General features: G+C 45.6%; 1 protein-coding gene across 1 annotated transcript in view; it reads right to left on the minus strand.

The window, feature by feature from the left end:
- Positions 1-23360, minus strand: part of GRIP1 (glutamate receptor interacting protein 1) — a 594076-nt gene that overhangs the window by 487576 nt on the left and 83140 nt on the right. The window lies entirely within an intron of this gene.

Here is a 23360-nt window from a genome sequence, read left to right on the forward strand (position 1 = left end):
TCACCCCATCCATGGTTTGTTTAGACTTGAATGTTTCTGCAAATGGATAGTTAACTTCATGGATGAGACACAGACTGAAATGGGGACAACTGAACAAAATGGTATTTATGCAATTTATCCAAAGACTGTTTTTTGAAAAATACAGAAATGGTCCTAGGGCAGGGGCGAGAAATGATGACACTGTGTTTTTGAATGCAAGCACCTTCCATGTTTTTTTTAATGCAAGTGACTGTGGCTGTTCTGTCATATTGATACCAGTCTGTCAGTCTGTGTTAGGCATAATCCGAGCTGCGTGCCAAACCTGGCCCCCACACAGGACACAGGAACATGAATGCCTAGCTGGTGAATTCCAGTTAGATTTAAGGGTTACATAGATATTCAAGTGCTTCACCTTGCTAAGGTGTCAGTTCTGGGCACATACAAAAGCAGAACTTTAGGTCCCTTCATCCTTTTCTGGATCAGACAAACTAAAAATGACCAGTTATGAACTAGCCTTTAAGAAGTATTAGTGACATCTTCCTAATAAGCAGTACTTTTCTGCATTAGAAATTTTCTTTAGTATGACTCTCCATTTACTAATCAGAATCAGAGATAGAACCATCAGGCCAGATAGTAAATACATACCATGATACATCCTTCCATTTTTCATTCTGTTGTCCCCATTTCAGTCTATACCCTAACCATGAAGTTAGCTATCCATTTACAGAAACATCTAGCCCTTCAGCTCCACACCTCTCTCCACTGCTTAACTGCTTGTCTACTGAGAACAGACTAAGATTTGCCCCACAGATAACTTCCTAACCCAACCTACCCTAGTTCCACCTACCTGTGTTGAGGCCTTGCAATTTCATCAGAGAAAGTATGACAGCTTATGGGATAATCAGTTTGTAACATATGTAGGTCCTCACCCTCCCCCAGGAGTGAAATACCTGCAGCTGTCAATTGCTCTGAAAAAAATCACCTTTACCACAGATGAACACTGAGGCCCCCTCTAAATGATAAAGGAAGTGCACAATTAACTGGCTAATTACACAATTACTTGGAGAGAAGTTACACATACAAAGTAGCTATCACACAATAAAAAGCTCCAACCAGGTATAAACTTAGACCTCAAAAATGTGTACTAACTTTATAGCTGGTTGCTATTGAGCTTTAATTTGCATGTGTAGCAGGGACTCAGCTGGGAGCCCATCAGCCACAAGACTGCATCATGCCCAATGTAAAACCCCCGGACCCTAGTGACTGTGGCTGCCACAGTCCTTAAAGCTCAGGGGTAAAGGAAACCCCCAGACCCTGGGGATTGCAGTTGCCAAGATCCGTAGAGCTTGGGAATGTGGGGAACCCCGATGACAAAATTTTCCCACACCCCCAGATGGGAAGATTGCCGCAGCAGCAAACCTCCCACCCTGGGGATTTCCCACACCCCAGAAGCTGGGAGCCACAACTGGGATGCATGGGGTTCCCAGCCATGGGAACTTCCTTCTTGCTGATGCAGGGAGAGCTCAGGATCTGATGCAATGGGATCTAACGCACAATGGATGCAATGGGATCTAATGCGCAATCCAACAAAAACATGTGGCATGGCAGGAGGTGCAATTATATGAATTGCACATGAGATCCTATAGCACCTTTACGTGCATGGGTAGAGGGGGCCTGAGGTAAAATAAAACAGAAAAAAGGTTTATTACATAAGGAACATAAACTGTATAAACAAACTCAACTGTAGGTGGGAGAAACACAATGCCAGAAATACAGAGAAACATGTTTTCTCATTCTTCTCTTCTAACCAGAATGCAGCACCACACTGACCAGTTTACTGTCCCACTCCTCATCAGCATTTCCTGACAGGTAGAAATATTCATATCCTTCCAGGCAAACAGACTGCTAATTTTCTTAACCATTAATTACCAATTTAAGAACTGAAAACTACAGTATTTATGTGAATACAAGACAAGGTTTTTTTCCTCCAATCAGAATGGAGAAAAAGACCTCCCCCCGGCCTTATATTTGCATACAAGAAAACCACATTAAATACATGGTCTATCACTAACCTGCTGCCAAAAACAGTATGGCTTCAGTAACTGAAGCCAGCTATGAAGTTGATTAAATGCAGCCAAGACTGAGCATAACTATAAACACTTTTCTTTCTTTCTTTCAAATATACACACTATAAATCATAAAACATTAAAACTAAAACCACCCAAAACCAAACATGAAACAAAATCTCATCATCACCCACCATACACATTAAATACCAATATCCCATAACCAAACCACAAAACTCATCTTAAATCTCATGATGCTTCTTACTTCTCCTTTCATTCATCCCAACCACAAATATAATTGTCATAACCGCTTTAGCTTTATATTTATATTCCATGCCCCATGTAAAAAATAAAACATCACCTTTCTTCAAACAATTATTCCATCTTATTTGTATATCTATGCTTAATTCCAAAGTAATATATTTATCTTGAAACATCATAAACCCATGATTCTGGTCACAAATAAAACAACAACCTCATATAAATTTCATAGATTTCATCTACATTAGGGTTGGAAGGGACCTCGTAAGATCATCGGGTCCAGCCCCCTGCCCAAGGGGAAGGAAGTCAGCTAGGGTCCCCTTATGTACTTATAAACTGCCACCAAGTCACCCTTGAGCCTGCGCTTCTCCAGGCTGAAGAGTCCCATAGCTTGCAGCCTCTCTTCATAAGGTCTATTCTCTTGCCCTCTGATCATGTGCATGGCTCTTCTCTGGACTCTTTCAAGCTTTTCCACATCCTTCCTGAATTGTGGAGCCCAGAATTAGATGCAGTACTCTGGCTGTGGCCTCACCAAGGCCAAGTACAGCAGGAGGATGACATCCTGGGTCTGGCCACAGTTTCCCATATTCTTTGCCTTTAAAGGAGAATCAATTTTTAAAGTTTGTTTGCTTCCCTTTCATACATTCTTGCAACCCACTTTGGGCTGCAACCCACGGGTTGGGAAGCAATGACCTACACCAGGGATCAAACCTTCAACCTTGGTGTTAATAAACACCATGCAATAGGTATATAAGGAAATTGAAAAAACTGAGTCACTGAGGGGTCTTCAAGAACAGAAATCTCTTGAAAAGTGTGTGGGATGGGAGGGAGGTTAAGGCTGATGAACTAAAATCTTGAGAGCACAAGTAGCTCTCTTAAATTTAAGTTGTTGTTCAGCATGCCTTTCAAATGAGGGGCACAAATATAGCATACAGGTTAAAAGATGGGAGAAAGGCAAGAGACATCCACTGCAAGGATCTTTACTGTGTTGCTATGAAATCACCATGTATCAGGATCTGCTTAACTGAAATATTTAGCAAATTATTTTACAATTACAAATGAACAAGAAAATCAGCACTGTTAATGAACAAAGTTTCTAGGATGTTTAAGAATGGATGTCCTCTCATGATTAAACAAAGAAATAGATACCTTCTGCTGGAGATACATTTATGAAATGATATATAATATATAAAAATCTTCTTCCAATAACTGGGTCTTCAAATTTGTTAACCTTTGCAATCTGCCTTGTGATAGACCCCCGTTTCAGAATTAGCTGAGGCTATATTATTGGTTTTGACAAAGTCATGAAAGCTCAGATTAAGCTTCTATTAAAACTTACAATTTATGACAGTTTTGTCAGGTTTAATTTACTGCTCAGACATATTTCTGGTTCAGTAGTATCAAAATATCCCAATCTGAGATTTCAGGATTTGATTTCTACCAAGTAGAATATATTATTTGGTAACAACTTACATAAACTAAACTTAGTTTGGTTCAAAAAGATACCCTAAGAAATTCACTACAAAGCAAATGTGCGTATTTTATTCACTCATTTTACATTTTGCACTGCTACTGTTTATATATTCTACAAATAAAATATGTAGAATGTATGGGTACAAATTATTATACATTACAAAATGAATATGCTTATATATTTATATATGCATACATGTTCTTATTTACCAAAAGGTTCAGTTTCTCATCAATTCACATACTTCATTGTTACTTAGAACTGACTTATGAAAATTACACACAAGTATGGGAGAGCCCTTAATAACCAATTATAAAGGAGAATAAAAAAACCCCCAAAACCTGAAACTATCTTTAAAGGCTGAAACACCCAGATGTCCTTTCTTCATGCACCTTCCAACAAATCATTTTAGGTGCCTGGAACAAGTTAAGGATACCTTTCTTCTCAATATGGATCCTCATCTTTTCATAATTTCTTCTCTCAGACACACAAGCATGTTTTCTACACATTTATAATATCCTCTAGAATAGAAAAACATAGTGACCTGCTATTGTTCTAGATGGATCAACTTCCTTTTCAAGGCAACCTGAAGGATCTGGCCCCCTCACTTCCAGTGCTGGGTTCACCTTCAAGAGATGAACAAGTGACCTGTTCAGACCATAACACTCAATCCAAATGGGAATTGTGTTGCAGTTTTGGATTGCGGGGGTGGGGTATGATGGGACGATTTAGACAAAACTTTGGCTGGGGTGATGTAGTTGGGGACGGTCCTGCTTTGAGAGCAAGGGGTTGGACTAAATGACCTCCTGAGGTTCCTTCAAACCCTAACTTTTTATGATTCTATGGAACCTGGAATTTTCATTGTAAAATAACTGGACTTTATTCAAAGTATGCCACTCTGCTCAACAGAAGCTCAAAGCAGCTTACAATAAGAGAACAGAATAACTTAGAAAATAGGAGAAGAATGTGAGGGCGCAGGCAGTATTCTAAGAAAATATGGATCCTAATACTAAATGTACTGGGAAGAATAGACTATCCAAATACTAGACTGAAGCCACCAAGGCATCTGTAAAAAGGACCTCTTAGTGCCTGAAAAGAGGTAGTTAGCCCCGTTAGTCTGGAGTCAGGCAGAAAGCAGGGTAGGTATACACCTTATAGAGTAATTAAATAAGATATATAGAGCACATAAGCTTTCATGAATCAGAAAGCTTCATCACTTCGTTCACTTCATCAGAAGCTGTTAAGTACCTGAAGAACTACATCAGGAGTAGCAGCACTGACAAGGATGCAGCACAGACATGTAAGAGCAGGGGCAGGCAATTATTTGGTCCCATGGGCCACATAGGTAGTTCTGGGGAGCTGCCACAGACTGGTCAGCACCCCTTACAGCCTGAAGCCAAGCACCCTAAAGCTCCTCACTGCCAATAGTGCACAGCCCCGGCCCTAACCCCAGTCCATCCCGCACCCACTCCAGACTCACCCCAGCTGGAGCAGACCAGCCAGAATGCCAAACCCAGCCCACCCCACACCTACTCCAGACTTCCTGCCCACGCTGAGTAGCAGAGGCAGATGGGCAGAAGCTGCTCGAAGCAGGGGAAAAGTGGCTTTGCCCGCTCACCACTGCCAGGCCCTTCTTGCTGCAGCCACCAAGCTGCCCTGAGGCTTCTCTACGCCACCATCACCACCACCTCTGGGACACCCAATGGAGCAGAGATGGCAGTGCAAAAGAGCTGCAGGGTAGCCCAGGTGCAGGCTCCAGGAGGCTGCAGCAAGAAGGGCCCAGCAGCGGTGAAGGGAAGGGGCCACTTTTCCCCTGTACCAAGCAGCAGCTTCTGCTCAGTTGCCACCACTGCTGTCACTGCTCAGTGTGGGTGGATGAGTCTGGAGCAGGCGTGGAGTAGACCAGGGTCAGGGCTGCACACGCATGTTCCAGCTGATTTGGAGCTGGTCTGCTCCATCAGTCTGAGTCCAGAGCAAGTGTAGGGTGGGTCAGGGTCAGGGCTGTTCACACGGGTTCCTGCCAGTTTCAAAGGGCCCATACAACCCTGAGAGGGTTAATCTGTGGCCCCCAGGTCCCCACTCCCCATTGCCCTCAGACTGGTGCTGCTGGAATCTCTAGGTCCTACTTTCTCTTACAGTTTCTGGTGCCCTTGAAGCAGGACAGTGCAGCATAGCCTACAGAGCTGATGGAGCCCATGGATGGATCGGCTTGGTTAGGGAGGAGCAGGAGAGAGATTTAGGGACCCTGTGCAGTGTGGAGGTAATGGTGAAGTGGGGAGGTGCCACACAGCATGGCATGTAGTCTGCATGGCATCTGGTGACCATGGAGCCTGTGGCCCCCAGCCACTCAGAAGTTGGCAACAGCGCTATAAGATACCATAGCTATAAGACAACATAGCTGACAAGGATTATGAGTAATGAGTTACAGGTGGCAAGTTATGAGGGCTGGAAACAGCAGCTGTTAGTATGATGATGGAACTTCAGTTTTGAAAGAATATCCACACCTACTCTGAACCCTGAGCTGATAATGACCCACCACAATTATCTTTCCTGAAACTGTTGAAAACTATTGTTAACTACAAACAATCTAGTTACATTTTATCTTAGGATTCTGTACTGGTAGCAATTAACTACAGCATTAAGCACTTTATCTCATGGTAAATAACTTGCCATACTATACAGACACAATATTAAAGAAACCTCTCTTGTCTTAGCATGTGCTACTACAAAATTAAACAAAATCTAAGAATTTCAGAACATTAAATAGATACCTAGTGAAAAAAACACAAAAAGACAAGCTGCATACATTTTTCAGAGATGTACAATCCAGTGCAATTCAATGGATAACTTTGTACATGGAACTTACAACCCTAAAAGTATATTGAGTTCAGTAATGTGGCCAATGACTTCAGTGTCAGTTTTTCAAGACAGAAATCTTGTAAACTTTTTAACTCAGATCCCTGCCATCATTTCTTGTTCTTAGATCTCAAGTCAAATTCTCTATGGCTCTCTGCTATGTTGAACTTCAACCAAATCTAATGGAAGCTCTGCTTCTTAACATACTAATTAAGTAGCATTATTCTGTCTTGTACAAGTGCCACAAGGTTCAGTGCAACCAAGAATCTCACCTATTTTAATTAATACTGAATGTGTTTTATTATCTATTTATCAGCACCTAGCCTGCTCTACAGAGGGCTATGAATACATTCATTGTACAAATAAGGCAAAGGCAAGATACAGGAAATAATATGTTATTAAAAATAAGGAATGCAATTGGCTGTTCTACTTCATCTAAGTCATTCTCCCTCTGCTGTACAATTCTTATCTTTCCTAATTTACTTAAATGCTTCCTATCTCTAAGGAACTAAATCTTTGTTAGCATACTGCACGTAATAATGATAAAAAGGAAAGTTGGAAAATTCTTACTGTTAAGAAAAGCACAAGCTGCAGCTTTTCTCAGTGCTACAAATTCTGAGCCAGGAAGGGCCGCCTCTGATAAAACAAGAGTAGCAGTGTTTTCTAAGATTTACTTCAAAATTTAACAGTAAAACCAAAGAGACAAAATGTATAGTAGAAAGAAATGGAATACATTAAAGAAGTTAGACATGCTATTGCGCACCAAAATTGAATAAGCTTGATGACAGAAGAGAGTCTACGAATTTAAAATGGATGCAACTGAAGAAGGTGGTGCTCAGCAGGGGGAGAAAAACAGGCAATATTTAAAAGATTTTGAAGTAAGAACTACTAAACAGATGATAAAATGGGGAATCCTGGGAAATGCTATTATGACTACAAGTATCTAAACAAAGAAAAAAGAAACCTTATACTGAAAATAAAATTTCTGAGTTCTTGGTTTTTCAAGTACCACACAAGAGGGCACAGTTTACATTCAAAAGTGCTTCTGTGCTGCTAGAGAGAAGAAAATTGGTATTATAGCTTAGTAGCTAAAATGAGACTATCTGATATCTGGGAACTTCTTACTCAGAATTCATGTCAATTCATGTGCCCTAAAAAAATATATATATCTTTATGAAAGCCTCATGAGCACAGTCAACTATTCTCTTTCCTTAGTTTTTAAACGTAGTAGCATCCTAGTTTTAATGTTATAGCCAGAATATCTTCAAATGCTCAAAAACAGTTCTATCAGAATGGAAAAATAGATTTTATTTAAAATTAAAAAGAAAAAGCTTAAATATTAATAAATTAAACTATTGCATCTCTGCCAAGTACATGGGCCCCAATTCACAAAGACAGGTAAATATCAATACCTCCCACTGCTAACTTGCATCTGGCACAGGCTTAAGTATCTTCCTGAATCAGGAACCTATTCTGCAGAAGTGGTGAAAAAATGAGCAGGCAGCTCCTTTTTTTTTTTTTCAATCTGGCTTTATTATGTAAATAGAACACCCAAAACAAATGTGTTATATCAAAATCATGAACATTTCTCCATTGTCCTCAATGTTTGTTACCTTTGATTTCTGTAAATAATATCCTCCTGATAGCTGCATGTGAAACTATGCAAAATAAAGACAATCTACCCATCTTTCTTTTACTGAAAATAGCACAACATAATGGATATTAAAATAGATAATATTTCCAAATATTTAATTACCATGCATTTAGTACATGATGAGCAGCAACAAGAATAAAGGCAATAAAATCAAAGCAGAGTGATGCTTGCTACCCTCAGAACCAGTCCTTGGGTTAAACCAAGCTGTTCTCAGTGTAGACTCTGAGGGGTAGTGTCAACATGATTGTGTACCACCTGCCTGACCCTACAACAGGGGTGGGTAAAATACAGCCCACAGGCCGGATTCGGACCGCGGGGCCTCTAAAAAATTTAGAAAATTAATATTAATCTGCCCTTGGCTGCTATAAAAAATTACAGGAACCAAGGGCAGTAGGACCCAGGGGAAGCCCAGTGGGCTCCCACAACAGCAGGGCCCACCCAGCCCCGCCAACACGCAAGCCCGGAGCCAGCGCAGAGCCCAGGCTGGCAGCAGGGCTGGGTTACAAGCTGGAGCTAAGCGTGGGGAAAAGTGGCCCCTCGCCCATCCCGTGCCCAGTGCCCCAGACTGCAGCTGCTTGCAGCCCGTGTGGGGCTGCCTGTGCCTGCTCCAGACAGCCCCACGTAGTCTGCAAGTGCCTGCAGCATGGAGCGCCAGCCACGGGGCAGGCGAAGAATTGCTTTTTCCCGTGCTCAGCACCAGTTTCTTCCCTGCTGGCGAGCAAGGGGTTGGGGCAATGTGCTGCCCCCTGCCTGTATCATGGGGCTGGGAGGCACTGGGAGTGAGCAGGTGTGGGAGCCAGTGGGAGCACAGGGCTTGCACCGGTGTCCCGGGGCCAGTGCCAGCAGGGCCCAGAGCAGGGTGGTAGGAGTGCTGGGTTCCAGCCGGCAGGGCCTCTATGGAGCCAGGACAGCTCCCCCCTCTCCCTGCTGGTGCAGCCCAGCCTGGCTCCACAGACCCCTGCCAGCCTGTGCCCTGCTTTGGACCCCATCAGTGCTGGCCCTGGGACATTGGTCCCAAAATGGTAACCAGGGGGTGGGGCACCTGTCAAGGGGTGGGGCATCTGTCAAGGGGTGGGGATACCTGCTAAAACTGGGTAAACAGCCCTCTGCCTGAAATATTTGCCCGCCCCGTCCTACAATAACTATTAGCTGTTTACATCCTGACCCCATGGCTCCTCTTAGTTGTGTTAATTTGTAACAGCCTGCTACTAGATCTCTACAGCTCAGGCAATAGTCCCAATTATGCCACCACACCATGTTGGGGGAATATAGGCAATTTTATGCCCACTGTCCCTCCCAGACTAAAAACTTTTCCAAAATCTGGAAACATCCCTCTAAAACATTTCATGTATGGACCTCTGTCAGATGAGATTAACCTGTAATTTAACCAGAACAATTAGAAAGAAAGAAAGAAAGTGGCATTTTTAAAATTTCTTTCAAATTACTCTCCTAATCTCTATTTAATTTTTTTGCCAAATCTTCATGGTTGATGGACACTTTTAAGAGCATGTTTGGCTTGTAGCAACAGATCCTGGTTTGCTACCACATTCAGAAGAGTTGAAATGAAGGAAGAAAATTAAGAGTTACCAATAAATGACTCCCCAGCTCATTTGGTTTCAATTTCTCTGAAGAGCTTAGCAGTTCTACAAGGCTGTAACAGCAGCTCTACCCAGTACCTGTAAGTGACAACACACTGCAAAAAGTGATTCAGCCTCTGGGGACGTTCCACAGGGCAGTGTGCACTTGATAGAATACAGAGGTTTCAAATTCCAAAGCTCTACAAAGAACACGAAGGGAAAAAGTCACGTGCACAGCATGTTGATTGTACTCAAAAAAATGATAAAGGATATGTTTTTGCTTTCCCACAAGATAGATAACTTTTGAAGAGGGCTATTTCCCTTAACATGATCACAATTTAGGCATCTAAAAATAAGAAATACATTTGAAATTGGGTATTGGCAGAAGTGTCACTACGTGCAGAATATCTTTGTGATCCAAAATGCTACAGAAAAGCTTAACCTTATTGCCTGTTAAGATAAAAAACATTTTTATATAAAGGCAGAAGACTCAGTAAGAGAAAAAGCTAATAGCAACAGTAAGGGCCTGAGAAAACAATAGTCTGCAGTGAAAGAATGCATTAAACTACTTCCCTTTAACCTCTGCAACTACAATTAATCTACAATAAGGTATGGTGTAAATTTACAGTGCACCAGATACTCTCTATTAGCACTTACTGTGGTTATGCAGGAGTTAAGTAGCTTACTCTGGGATTGGAGAAATCTGTCTAGCAGAAAGGCACTCTTTTAGGCTAGGGACAGAAGTTGCATGTAAACCAGTTTAAGTGACCAGAAACTGGTTTAAACCTGTAACAGAACAGAAGTTCAATGCATATAAACCAGTTTCAAAATGGCCAACACTGATTTGAGATAACCCTGGTTGAATGTAGTATCAGACTTAACTCACTGAGATCAAATCGGTGTATGAAACTTTTGTCCCAGACCCTTTCCTGGTTTAAGTTAAATCAGAGCCCATCCCAGCAAGCTCTGAAGCACTGGTCTGGGCTGTGCCATCTGTTTCAGCAGAGCAGGGCTGGCCCCACCCCTCTGCTCCCTAGGCAGAGCCAGAAGCCAGCCCCCCTAAGGTGAAGGGGGCGGGGAAGAGATTTATTCCCCCCTCCCTCCCTTGTCCCAGCAGCACAGACCCTAGCTGAGGTCGGCACAGCAGGGCGCAGCAGCCCGTCAGGCATTTTGCCCCACTGGCTGCTCAAGCAGCAGGGGTGTGGCCAGCTCCAGCAGTAGCATGAAGTTAATGGTGATGGGTTTAATTCTCCCCTCTGTCCCCTGTCCCACTGGCATGGACCCAAGCAGGGATCTGCTTGGCTGGTACAGAGCAGCCTATGTCAGGGCCCTTCCCCTGGCCTGCTTCTGCAGTGGCAAAGACAGGGGCATGGCCCCCTGAGTTGAAGGGAGCAGGGAGGGGATTTATTCCCCCCTCCCTCCTGTTGCACACACAGGGCATACAGTGTGAATTAAAAACAAGCAGGAATCTTATCAGGGGATAAGGCATAATGCCACATATATTGGAACATAAAACATGCAACATGAAAAGAATAAAAACCAGTAAGGTTATTTGCTTCACTCATTTCCACGCATACTCATTCATTCATTTATTCATTCATACAAAGAAACAAGCACACACAGATAGTTAGACATTCCTTGAAAAGTTAAGGTGTTACCAAGTTCTAAAGTTGCTCAGGTCAGTCTGGTGGCCAGCCAGACTGACTACAAGGGCTGGAGTCAGGGCTTGTTGGACACACCCAAAACTCCTTCTTGCAGGTGGAAAAAGACCTAAACCCTTGTCTTTGTGTTCATTCTTTACAGTAATAGCTATCCATACAAGCCTATGAATTCTGCCGAGTCAAACACGAAGCTCATCCTCCTTTGTCCTGTTGGCAGGCTGGGCTTGGTAGGACATGATCTTCTGGCTTTGTGGTTTGCAATCTTTAGCGGGGTTGTTGCTTGCAGTCTTCAGCCATCAGGGTGAAGCATGATCTAGTATTTGGTAAACCTTAACTGCTAACTCAACATTGCTGCAGCCTTTAACTGTTAAACCACAGAAGGCTACTTTCACCTGCTGCAAGAGGACAGTCTTCCTTCACGTTGTACATACATATATCATTCACTCTTTTGTTACCTCTTTCCACATACGCCAGACATACCACAAACCCTTACACTAGCGTTTTCCCTATACTAAATTTAAGTTCTAAAGTCATGAGATCGATATGTCCAATATATTTATGCTAAGCAATAAGAAATTTAAAATAGATTGTTAATTCCAGAACACTAATAATGACTGATCAAATTATTATAAAAAGTAAATCATAACAAGATTAACTTTATACAATGAAATATACCATTAAGATAAAAAGAAAAATAACAATATAAGCAATCAAAGCAATTATAGTTAGTGCAACTGATCTTGGCCAAAAGGCCAAGAAGCGATCTACACTCCCCTCTACCCCGGGACTCCAGCTGGGGTCTGCCAGCCTCAGCTGCTGCCTCAGCTGCTCACACCCAGCCAGGCAGACCCCGGCTGAGGTTCAGCAGGGGGAGGGGGGAGAGGGGGGTATAAACCCCCTCCCTGCCCCCTTCACCTCAGGGGGTCATGCCAGCCAGCATTTGGGCACGCCCCCACCCCTTCCACTGGACTGGCAAAGGGGGAGCAACCCTGATGGGGCAATAGCCCCTGTGATGGTGCTCCAGGGAACACAAGCCTCTTCTCAGTGCGGGGAATGGTGCACTGCAGGCAGGAATGGGGTGGGCAGAGCTGCCATAGCCTTTGCAGGATGAGCAGCACCGACTAGGCTGGGAGGACTGGTTATGAGAGCTAAGGCAGATTTTGGGGTGGCCATAGCCCCCCTCCCCCCCCACCACTGCTTGCCCTGTGCAGTCTGTGGCAGTGCAGCCCTCTCCCCCTGCCCTCGGAAAGTGGGTTGCACTCCCAGGTGCACCATCACAGGTCCTGCTGCCCCATCAGGATCACTTGCTTGTCATTGGTCCAGCAGCAGGGGTAGGGGCATGGCCAGATATTGGCTGGCATGGCCCCCTGAGTTCAAGGGGGCAGGAAGGGGATTTATTCCCCCCCTCCATCCCCTCTCCCCCCGGGGAACCCCAGCCATGGCCTACCTGGCTGGGTGCAAGCAGCAGAGCTGGGAGCACATCCAGCTGATGGTGCTCTAGCCAGCAGGGTGCACAATGCACCTCTGCAGCTGGGAGCTCAAGTAAGCTGCAGGCTCATGTTTCCTCCCCCCCCCCCCCCCCCGATCAGTTGACGGGGCTCCTAGCCATGAAGGTGCTCATGGTCATGCAATCAGTTCATGGTGTGACAGGAACCAGCCACAGTTATTAAATATTTTTTGTGGAATAACTTTGTGGCCTATTCTTCATTTTATCACACCATTAATTGATTGAATGTGTACCCAGGTTACAACTGTGTTTAACTGTTTAAATGTTTCACTGGTTAATCATGCCTTAAGTGTAATACATGGCAGGGACCTTGGCAATCCTATCCCATTTTGCTCCAGTCCCTACAAAATAGTTTAATCTGTCTACTTATGTAATATGCTTTCCTCTTAGCCTAAAGACAGGCACAAAAAACAGCAATAGTAAGATGACCTACCTTTTTGTGTTAACAGTTTTTCAGGGACTTCAGGAGGGTAGAATAAATGCCCTTAGACGACCAATAGGTAGTACCAATTTAGTCTTAAGAGCGTCCATACTGGGAATTAATATAAAGTTGTGGTTTACTGTAAATTAACACCTCAGTTTACTGTAGACTAAGTTCTGTTGGGTAAGCAAACCTGACAACTAGTAGACCATACTAGTCAGAAAATAGAAGTGATTAAATTTAAAATGTTTTTGTTCTTTGCATTTCATCTTTACAGTTCACAGCCAAACTATTTTGTTTCATTTTATCTGTGGTTTGGTTTTTACTTGCACAGGTATCAGGAGTAGACTGGAGGTCTCAAAAGAGAACCAGTTTACCCTTAATGGAGAAAGAAATAAGAAATCAGATTAATCTGTCCAAAGGTACCCAAGGTCAGGGTAAGATGGCACACAGTAGCTGCCGCCTACCTCCAGAGCCGTGGTATAACAAAAGGGACGCTGCAGTTCTGCGAGAGTCCTTAGACTAGGGATCACAGAGAATGAATAACCCTAATTCCACTTAGTTGAAAAGGCTGAACTAGCTCGTGTTTGGGAATGGAACCGAGAGTGAAACTATTTATGAAAAAGATGGACAATAAAAAAAACCTGAATGCCACCACACTGCCATCATGTACAGATATATACAAAACTTTTATTGTACATTTTTTTCAGGTATAGGTATAGCTGATAAATAAAAAAAAAAAAAATAAAAAAATAAAAATCGATATTTATGTTTGTAAAGCAACTTTAAGCTGAATTAAAGTGTCACAAAAATAACTGTAATTGTGACAACTAAATTGAGTATTATCAGGATACCAAGGCAACTAGAAGGAGTACAAACATGCACTGATGTGGGTGGGTGTAATAAGGAACCCCTATCCCATTAGTGTACGGACAGTTTAAGGATAAAGGGGAAGGCTCCTTCTGTGGCAGGAAGGGGCAGGGCCCTGGGTTATACAAGCCAGGGCAGGAGAGGAGCTGATGAGAAAGGAGAAAAGGAAAATGGAAAGAAGCTCCCTAAGGAGGACTGCTACACTGCATACAAACAAAGGCCAAGGTGCCTGTAGCTGAGAACCCAGCTGGATTTGAGTAATGGGCTGAAAATCCCAGGTTTTTTTGGCCCCAAGGCAGGGGGCAGCTTACTGTGGAAAAAAAGGCCATTGAGGTCATTCATGGAAAGTGCAGTGCCCGTTTGGTTTGTAGGCTGTTGTGGACTGAGGCACCCAAACTTGCAGGAAAGTCCACGGAGGGTGGGGTAAGCCCTGCTGAGATTAATTGAGGGCTGATAAGCTTTGGAGAAACTGATCAGCAAGGATTCGGGTTTTCTTTTTGCTGAGGAAACATGCAAATTTTCTCCTTTAAAGGAGAAAAATACAGGAAACCACAGGTTTCCCCTTGCAGGCTGGCAGAGTTCCAGCCTCAAGGGGCTGCTTGGAGGGCAGAGGGATGCATGGGTGCCACACGCATGCACACACATACACATGGCAGCCGTGCAGGGTATATGCCCTGCAGCTCTGTCCAGGTAAGTCTATGGGGCAGGGAGGGAGCACAGGTCACATGGTGAAGGGGCACATATCCCGCCAGATCTGTGCTGACAGTGGGGTGCAGGGCTGCAGCGAGGCTGGATCAGCTCCGGGCAGAAGTGGCCCAGCAGGCAGGACCTGGCATGGGAGGGAGCGCCACACCACCATGTCCACCAAGGTGAGGTGGCCCCAGCCCACCCAGCAGCAGTGGGGAACACAACTCTGTGCTGCCACTGCACTTCACCTTGACAGCCATGGCAATGCGGCACTCCCTCCCACGGTGGGTCCCACCTGCTGAGCCAAAGAGGCAGCTCCTGCCTGGAGCTAGTCCAGCCAGGCTGCAGTCCCATGCCCTGTTGTGGGCACAGAAATCTGAAGGGGGGGCACATGCCCCCCATCTCACTGATGCATTGCCTGTGTCCCACCACCCCTTCCTTGCATGCCCACTCTGTTCCCCACACATTGGGGCTAGGGCCTGTAGGTGAGGGGCAGCAGCAGGGACAGGGGGGCCATCAGTTGGGAGTGAGGAGCACCGGCAGGACTCGGGGAGCTGTGGCTTGGGAGTGAGGAGCAATGGCATGGGCAAGGGTGGGGTACTGACATATCAGGGCTGCTGTCTTAGAATGAATTACTGGGTTCAGAAGATTCCCCGCGCCTGAACAAAGGACGTACCCATGGTTGTTCTCACCCTTGCAAAGCTTTATTTAAGGATACTCGCAGAGGCAGGCGATAGGACAGAGCAGAGAGGACAGTCACTTCACATCGGCCCTAGGCGGCAGCCACCACCCTGCATAGTTTCCCTGGCCCCAGAGCGTCCCAATTCTGGGGATGTGATAGCCTGCGCCAGGGCTCCACGCAAGTTGGAACTTTTGCGAGAGCTGAGGAACCCATTGTAACTTCAGAATGTACAGCTTATATAGTCTGGAGTAAATAACGTTATCTCAAGCTAGGGATTTGGGGAATACACCTGGTGTTTACCACATTCCACTGTATTACAACATTCTACTATCTAGGTTCATGGTTCGGTGACGCTAACAGAGCAGAAGGTTATGTGCCGTTTCGCCAGCCTACTATGGAATCAGCATGCAAAACTCTTGCTATTAGCATTAGCAAAGCTCTTACTATTACAGCCCACCAAGAATTTGAGGTCTAACTCGCAATCGTCCTAAGCAGTTTGCTTACGCTGGATGTTATACAGATGGGTGAGGGACCGAATGCACAGATACAAAAAGCATGTCCATAATAACAAGCATACAGCCACAATACAATAGAAGATTTAATACAACATTTGCTTTAGGGGACTTTAAAAACGTCCCACCAATGATGCACCGGAAGGTCGTGCTCTTCTTGGGTGATTCTTAGTAGTTCACCACACTGGGTTGTTATCAGGACTCTGGTTCGGGCAATGGTGGTAGCTATCTTCTGGAGGTGGTGAATGATTTCTTCACGCTGGTCAAGTAACTGCTCAAGCTGTGTAAAAGAAACCTTAACCAGTACCACCCACAGAGGAATGGGGAGGGTAGAGTGCATGGCTTCATATGAGAAATTAAGGAAGGGGACGCTCTCCTTGGTTCGTAGGTTGGTAATAATCTTCACCTGATGGCAGCATTCACACACAGGGGGTGAGGAGACCTTATCCCTATTCCAATGAATCGGGTTAGGAGAAAACACACAAGCTGTCCCATTCCTTAAGTCATATGTGAGGGTCTCTTGTAACCACCAGCGTTCCCACCTACAATGACTGGGGTCATGACTGTAAGTGCATGGCGCATACAAATGGTTACAAACCGGGCACACCCATCCCTCCGGCCAATTCTTACAGTCATCTATGCAACGAGTCCTATTCGTTAGATCAATGTGGGAACCCTCAAACATGGGGACCCACCATTGATCTCCAAACAACTGGGAGAATATCTGCATTTCACACCACACGACAGGCCAGGTCTGATTAATAGCTAGTTTAAACTCCACTGTGCAAACTGAGGTATTGCATTGGGTGTACTGAGGGCGGGGTTGCAGCCACCCTTCAAACTGTATCCCCAAGGCCTTTCACCATTCTGACCCTGAGAATCCTTGTATGACAGCTCTTAAGTTACGATATTGCTGATATGCTTGCAATTGCCAAAGCATACACAAGGTAGCATTCTGAAAGGTGGATTGCTTCTTCAAGATGCCAGTTATTTCGAGAGCAGTCTGGTTAACCCATTGCCAAAGATGATAGGTACCAACTAAATATGTCCCAGTCAACCAAGGCAATAAGGGTCCTCAAGAACCTATCAATTTTAGGGCCTGTCCATCAAGCAAGCCCAATTTACTCAACTTATTTGCTAAGGTTTCAGTGTCAAAGCTATTGACCACCCCTGTGCCTGCTCCAGTTCCCCCTAGGATAGCATCGCTTATATCTCTCTTAACTCACAGTGTATGTTCCAACCAGGGAGCACAATCCTTTTTTGATTTTCGAAGATCTACCTTGGTTATATTGATGGTATACTGAACATGATGGATGCGAGGTCCTTGCCACACTATGCGACAGGTTGACCTAACCCTAGCTATGTGGGGTTTCCAGGTGGCCACGCTAGGTTGGTGCCTAACGTCAAGCAGTTGAACCCACCATCCCCTCCCCATTAAGATGCTTGTATTATAACAAATCAGTGTAGAGTTTGGAGAAACTTGGGTCATCGGGATTTTACCCCCGGATCTGGTATCCCAACTTCCGGATAAGTTTTTCAGGCTCTGCTGAACCTCTCTTTTTGTCAGCCATATTTGCTTGATTGTGGTACATTTAATGGGGGGCCCCCCCATAGCAAAGAAAAGTTTACAGTAACCATCTCATTACAATACAAAGTCCCCCACCCTTTCCCAGGTGATGGTGCTACCTTACATGAGGTGCTATCAACACTTACATTTAAAAAGAGACAGGACCGCAAATCAGGGGGGCATGTATAAGTGCCGGAAATGCAGTTTTGAGTTGCAACATCCCCCATGGTATTGGTAGGTAGCCACAAACACTGCGCCTCTAAAGAAATACAAGCAAGACAATCACACAAAACAGTACATGACACAGTTAAAGTGATGCATAGCAAAAGCAGGTTTCTTCCAAAGACGCTCTGCCGTATAGCGTGTACCAGTCCAATTAATGTTGTCAGTCCGAAGAAGGCGGCCACTAGCCAAGCAGTCCACCCAACAGCATCTTCAATGTCCCACTGGGCCATCATCTGGATTGAGTGCCAAGGGTTATAAACCCCTTGCTTTCAATTGGTCCATAGGTCTCAAATGACATCGATTTCCACCCCTAGGTGCTACCCAATCAGTATTACCTTCTCCTTCAGCTATGAGTTCAGCGGGTATAGGATCCTTCCCAGGTTGGGTTACCCACACCTGTTGCCCCATAGACTCAGAGCTATCCTGATGCCGCACCTTTGAAGAACTTGATATCTGACCATTAACAGACACAAGGGGAGCAGGTAGAAGCAATAGTTGGGATAGTCGATCCTCCTTTTCCCAGGTAAAAGGGGCTTCCCCCCTGGTTGTGCAGTATGACCTTCACTTCCCCCCAGTAGTCTGGGTCAATCACACCTCCCTCGGTCACCACCCCTCGAGCCGCAAGCTCCAACCGAGATTGTATTTGCCCAAACCAGCCAGGAGGTAAATCCACAGACCATAGATTCGTAGATTCATAGATGTTAGGGTCGGAAGGGACCTCAATAGATCATCGAGTCCGACCCCCTGCATAGGCAGGAAAGAGTGCTGGGTCTAGATGACCCCAGCTAGATGCACATCCAACCTCCTCTTGAAGACCCCCAGGGTAGGGGAGAGCACCACCTCCCTTGGGAGCCCATTCTAGACCTTGGTGACTAACTGTGAAGAAGTTCTTCCTAACGTCCAGTCTAAATCTGCTCTCTGCTAGCTTGTGGCCATTATTTCTTGTAACCCCCAGGGGCGCCTTGGTGAATAAAAACTCACCAATTCCCTTCTGTGCCCCCGTGATGAACTTATAGGCAGCCACAAGGTCACCTCTCAACCTTCTCTTGAGGAAGCTGAACAGGTCCAGGTTCTCTAGTCTCTCCTCATAGGGCTTGGCCTGCAAGCCCATAACCATACGAGTAGCCTTTCTCTGGACCCTCTCCAGGTTATCCGCATCCCTCTTGAAGTGCGGTGCCCAGAATTGCACGCAGTACTCCAACTGCGGTCTGACTAGTGCCCGATAGAGGGGAAGTATCATCTCTTTGGATCTATTCGTCATGCATCTGCTGATGCACGATAAAGTGCCATTAGCTCTTCTAATGGCTTTGTCACACTGCTGACTCATGTTCACCTTGGAGTCCACTAGGGCTCCAAGATCCCTTTCCACTTCCGTGCCACCCAGCAGGTCATTTCCTAGGCAGTAGGTATGCTGGACATTTTTCCTCCCTAGGTGCAGCACTTTGCATTTCTCCTTGTTGAATTGCATTCTGTTGTTTTCTGCCCACTTGTCCAACCTGTCCAAATCTGCTTGCAGCTGTTCCCTGCCCTCCGGCGTGTCCACTTCTCCTCACAGTTTTGTGTCATCTGCAAACTTGGACAGAGTACACTTCACTCCCTTGTCCAAGTCACTGATGAAGACATTAAACAGTATCGGTCCAAGGACCGAGCCCTGTGGGACACCACTGCCCACACCCTTCCAGGTCAAAACCGACCCGTCCACCACAACACTCGGTGCGACCCTCTAGCCAAGTCGCCACCCACCGGACTGTGTAGTCATCCAAGTCACAGCCTCTTAACTTGTTCACCAGTATGGGGTGGGATACCGTATTGAAGGCCTTCCTGAAGTCTAAGTATACGACATCCACCCCTACTCCTGTGTCCAGACGTTTCATAACCTGGTCATAAAAAGAGACTAGATTAGTCAGGCATGATCTGCCTGCTACGAACCCATGCTGGTTTCCCCTCAGCATAATTTGTCCTGTCGGGCTCTCGCAAATGTGAGCCTTGATAATTTTTTCAAAGACTTTGCCAAGGATGGAGGTGAGACTGACTGGCCTATAGTTGCCTGGGTCCTCCTTCCTCCCCTTCTTGAAAATGGGGACCACATTGGCCCTTTTCCAGTCCTCCGGGACTTGGCCCATGCGCCATGAGCATTCAAATATTCCCGCCAGTGGCTGTGCAATGACGTCAGCCAGTGCCTTCAGTACCCTCGGATGGAGCTCATCCGGGCCTGCCGACTTAAAGGCATCCAGTTCTTCCAAGTGACTCTGCACCATCTCAGGGTCTACGCATGGTAGTCTGGCACCTTGCTTCTGCCTCTCTACAATCCCAGTGAGAGACTTGTCTTGCTCCTCTCTTAGGAACACTGAGGCAAAGAACTCGTTGAGGAGTTCAGCCTTGTCCCCCCGTCCGTCACCAATTCAAAGGTACTACTGCCGTCTGTCCCACATCCAATGTAGCTGCTCCAGGTGCTGCTAAATCCATACCCACTGATCCAACAGTAATGGGGGTGGGAAGAAAAAAAGGCTTATGGTTCTGTATTGGTTTTATGGTTAATGGGAGCACTGTCTCTCCCAATGCTCCCTCCTCCATCCCTTTCTTCCCGCATCCATGCATCCTATCCATAGGTGAATATCCTCTGACAAGTTCTCTATTATTAAGGGTAGCCACTGTTGTAGGCAGTTGAGATGGCCACTCCTGGAGGGTCGGGCCCAATGTTTTGGTCAGTAATTGCTTCAGTTGACCATTCCATCGGTCAATGAGGCCTGCTGCCTGCGGGAGGTATGGCACATGAAATGTCCAAGTAATGCCAAGTCCAGCTGCCCATGGCTGGGTAAGCAAGCAGTGAAGTGTGTACCTTGATCAGAGGAAATCTCACGGGGTATGCCGTGAATGTGGACAAGATACGTCTCCAATACACGGATGGTGGACGAGGCATCTGCCTTCTGGACCAGTACAGCAATCCCATAACCAGAGAAAGTGTCAATGGCCGTCAAAGCATAGCGATAACGATTTATTGCTGGCAGTGGCCCAATATAGTCAACTTGCCATTTCCCAGCTGGTCCATGCCCTCTGGGGATATGGCCTAGCCTTTCATTCAAGGGCTTCTGTGCCAATTGATATCACGGACACCGCACTGCCGCTGATGCGGTTTCACTCCGCGTTATGGGCAAGTCACGTGCGACCGCCCAGGCATAGGCCGAGTCCCTTCCCACATGTCCTGATTGCTGGTGTATCCAGTCGGCTAAAGCATCGGTCTGACACTCCAACACTGGCCGGGTCAAAGCATCAGCATGGTTGTCCCATTCATGTTCAGGATTCCCAGTGTTGATGGGTTGGTGGGAGTTCACATGACCAACATGAATTTCTATACCTCAGATTTTATGGCTACTTGTTTCCACAGGTCCTGGCCCCATAAGTCTTTTCCTCTGATTTACCAGTTCGAGGCCTTCCAGGCGCCGGACCATACTGCCAAACCATTTGCCACTGCCCAGGAATCAGTATAGATTCAAACTGCGGGGCTTTGCCATTCGGTCTCATAATCCATCACCAGCATAAGAGCTCTCAACTCAGCCCATTGGGAGGAAGCCCCCATCCCGGTATCTTTGAGTTGGTGACCAGTTACAGGGTTAATGGCAGCCGCAGTCCGCACGTGAGTAGGACCCTCGTATTGCGCTGAGCCGTCTGTAAACCAGGCAGCCTTCCTTTGGTCAGGTAGTAGATCATCATAACGAGGGGTCCATGACGCAAAAGGGGGGGGGGGGGCAAGGTCGCAACAGGTAATAAATACAGTCCACTTTCCACTGGTGCCGGCAGGGTAGTTATTTCTTCATGAAATTTGCTTATGCCATGGGGGCCGGGCTTTGCGCGCTCTTGTATGTACCACTTCCATTTAATAATGGAGGACTGTTGGTCTCTCCCTATTTTGTTGGAGATGGAGTCCTGCATGACCCACTGCATTATGGGAATTTCTGGTCTAATATGAATCTCACGTCCCTCAGTTATTTGTTCTGTATCGACCAATGCCCAATAGCACACCAGCAACTGCCATTCAAAAAGGGTGTAGTTACTGGCTGCATCAGGTAATTTCTGAGTCCAAAAGCCTAATGGGCACTTCTAATGTGTCCCTATAGGAGTCTGCCGCAAACTCCATGATGCATGATCTTGATCTACTGACACTTCTAACGTAATAGGGTCAGACGATGAATAAGGGCCCAGGGGCAGGGCAGTCTGTACAGCTGCTTTTACATCACTGAAGGCCTGGTGTTGTTCTTTTCCCCATTCAAAAGCAGCAGCTTTACGTGTTACTTTATACAGGGGCTGCATCAATATCCCAAGGTGAGGTACGTGGGTGCGCCAGAATCCAAAAAGGCCGATCAGTCTTTGTGCTTCTTTTTTAATAGTAGGGTTGGGGAGAGAGAGTAGTTTATCCTTTATTTTCTGTGGAATATCTCTAGTAGGTCCTGAACATTGAACTCCCAGAAATTTTACATTTTGGGCTGGACCTGGAATTTTCTGTGGATTTATCTCCCACCCCTTCTCCCGCATATGTTTCACTACACATTCTAGAGCTTCTGCCACAGGATTCAGGGTGTTGCCTATTAGCATTATATCGTCAATATAATATTTGGCTAACACTCCTTCAGGCAAATAAATTTCACTTAAGACACGTCTGACCATGTTGTGACAATAAGCAGGGGAGTTTAAATACCCTTGTGGAAGCATGGTGAAAGCGTATTGCTGTCCCTCCCAAGTAAAAGCAAACTGGGCCCGATGACCTGCATGCAGAGGGATAGAGAAAAAGGCATTAGCCAAGTCAATCACAGCATACCATTCACCAGAGGTGGCACTAATATCCTCTAGCATAGAAACCATATCTGGTACCGCAGCTGAAATCGGGTCTACTACTTTGTTAAGTTCCCGATAATCTACAGTTAATCTCCACAACCCATCAGGTTTGCAAACTGGCCAGACCGGAGAATTGAACAGCGAATTAACGGGCACCAGCACACCCGCCTCCTGCAAGTCCTTGACTGTCTTGGTAATGTCTTCCTTCCCACCTGGGACTCGACAGCCTGCGCCAGGGCTCCGCACAAGTCAGAACTTTTGCGAGAGCTGAGGAACCCATTGTAACTTCAGAATGTACAGCTTATATAGTCTGGAGTAAATAACGTTATCTCAAGCTAGGAATTTGGGGATGAGTCGTGATCCAATACACCTGGTGTTTGCTGCATTCCACTGTATTACAACATTCTACTATCTAGGTTCATGGTTCAGTCACGCTCACAGAGCAGGAGGCTATGTGCCGTTTTGCCAGCCTACTATGGAATCAGCATGCAAAACTCTTGCTATTAGCATTAGCAAAGCTCTTACTATTACAGC

The sequence above is a fragment of the Alligator mississippiensis genome, chromosome 4 (genome assembly GCF_030867095.1).
Source record: "Alligator mississippiensis isolate rAllMis1 chromosome 4, rAllMis1, whole genome shotgun sequence".
In the NCBI taxonomy this organism is placed as follows: domain Eukaryota; kingdom Metazoa; phylum Chordata; order Crocodylia; family Alligatoridae; genus Alligator; species Alligator mississippiensis.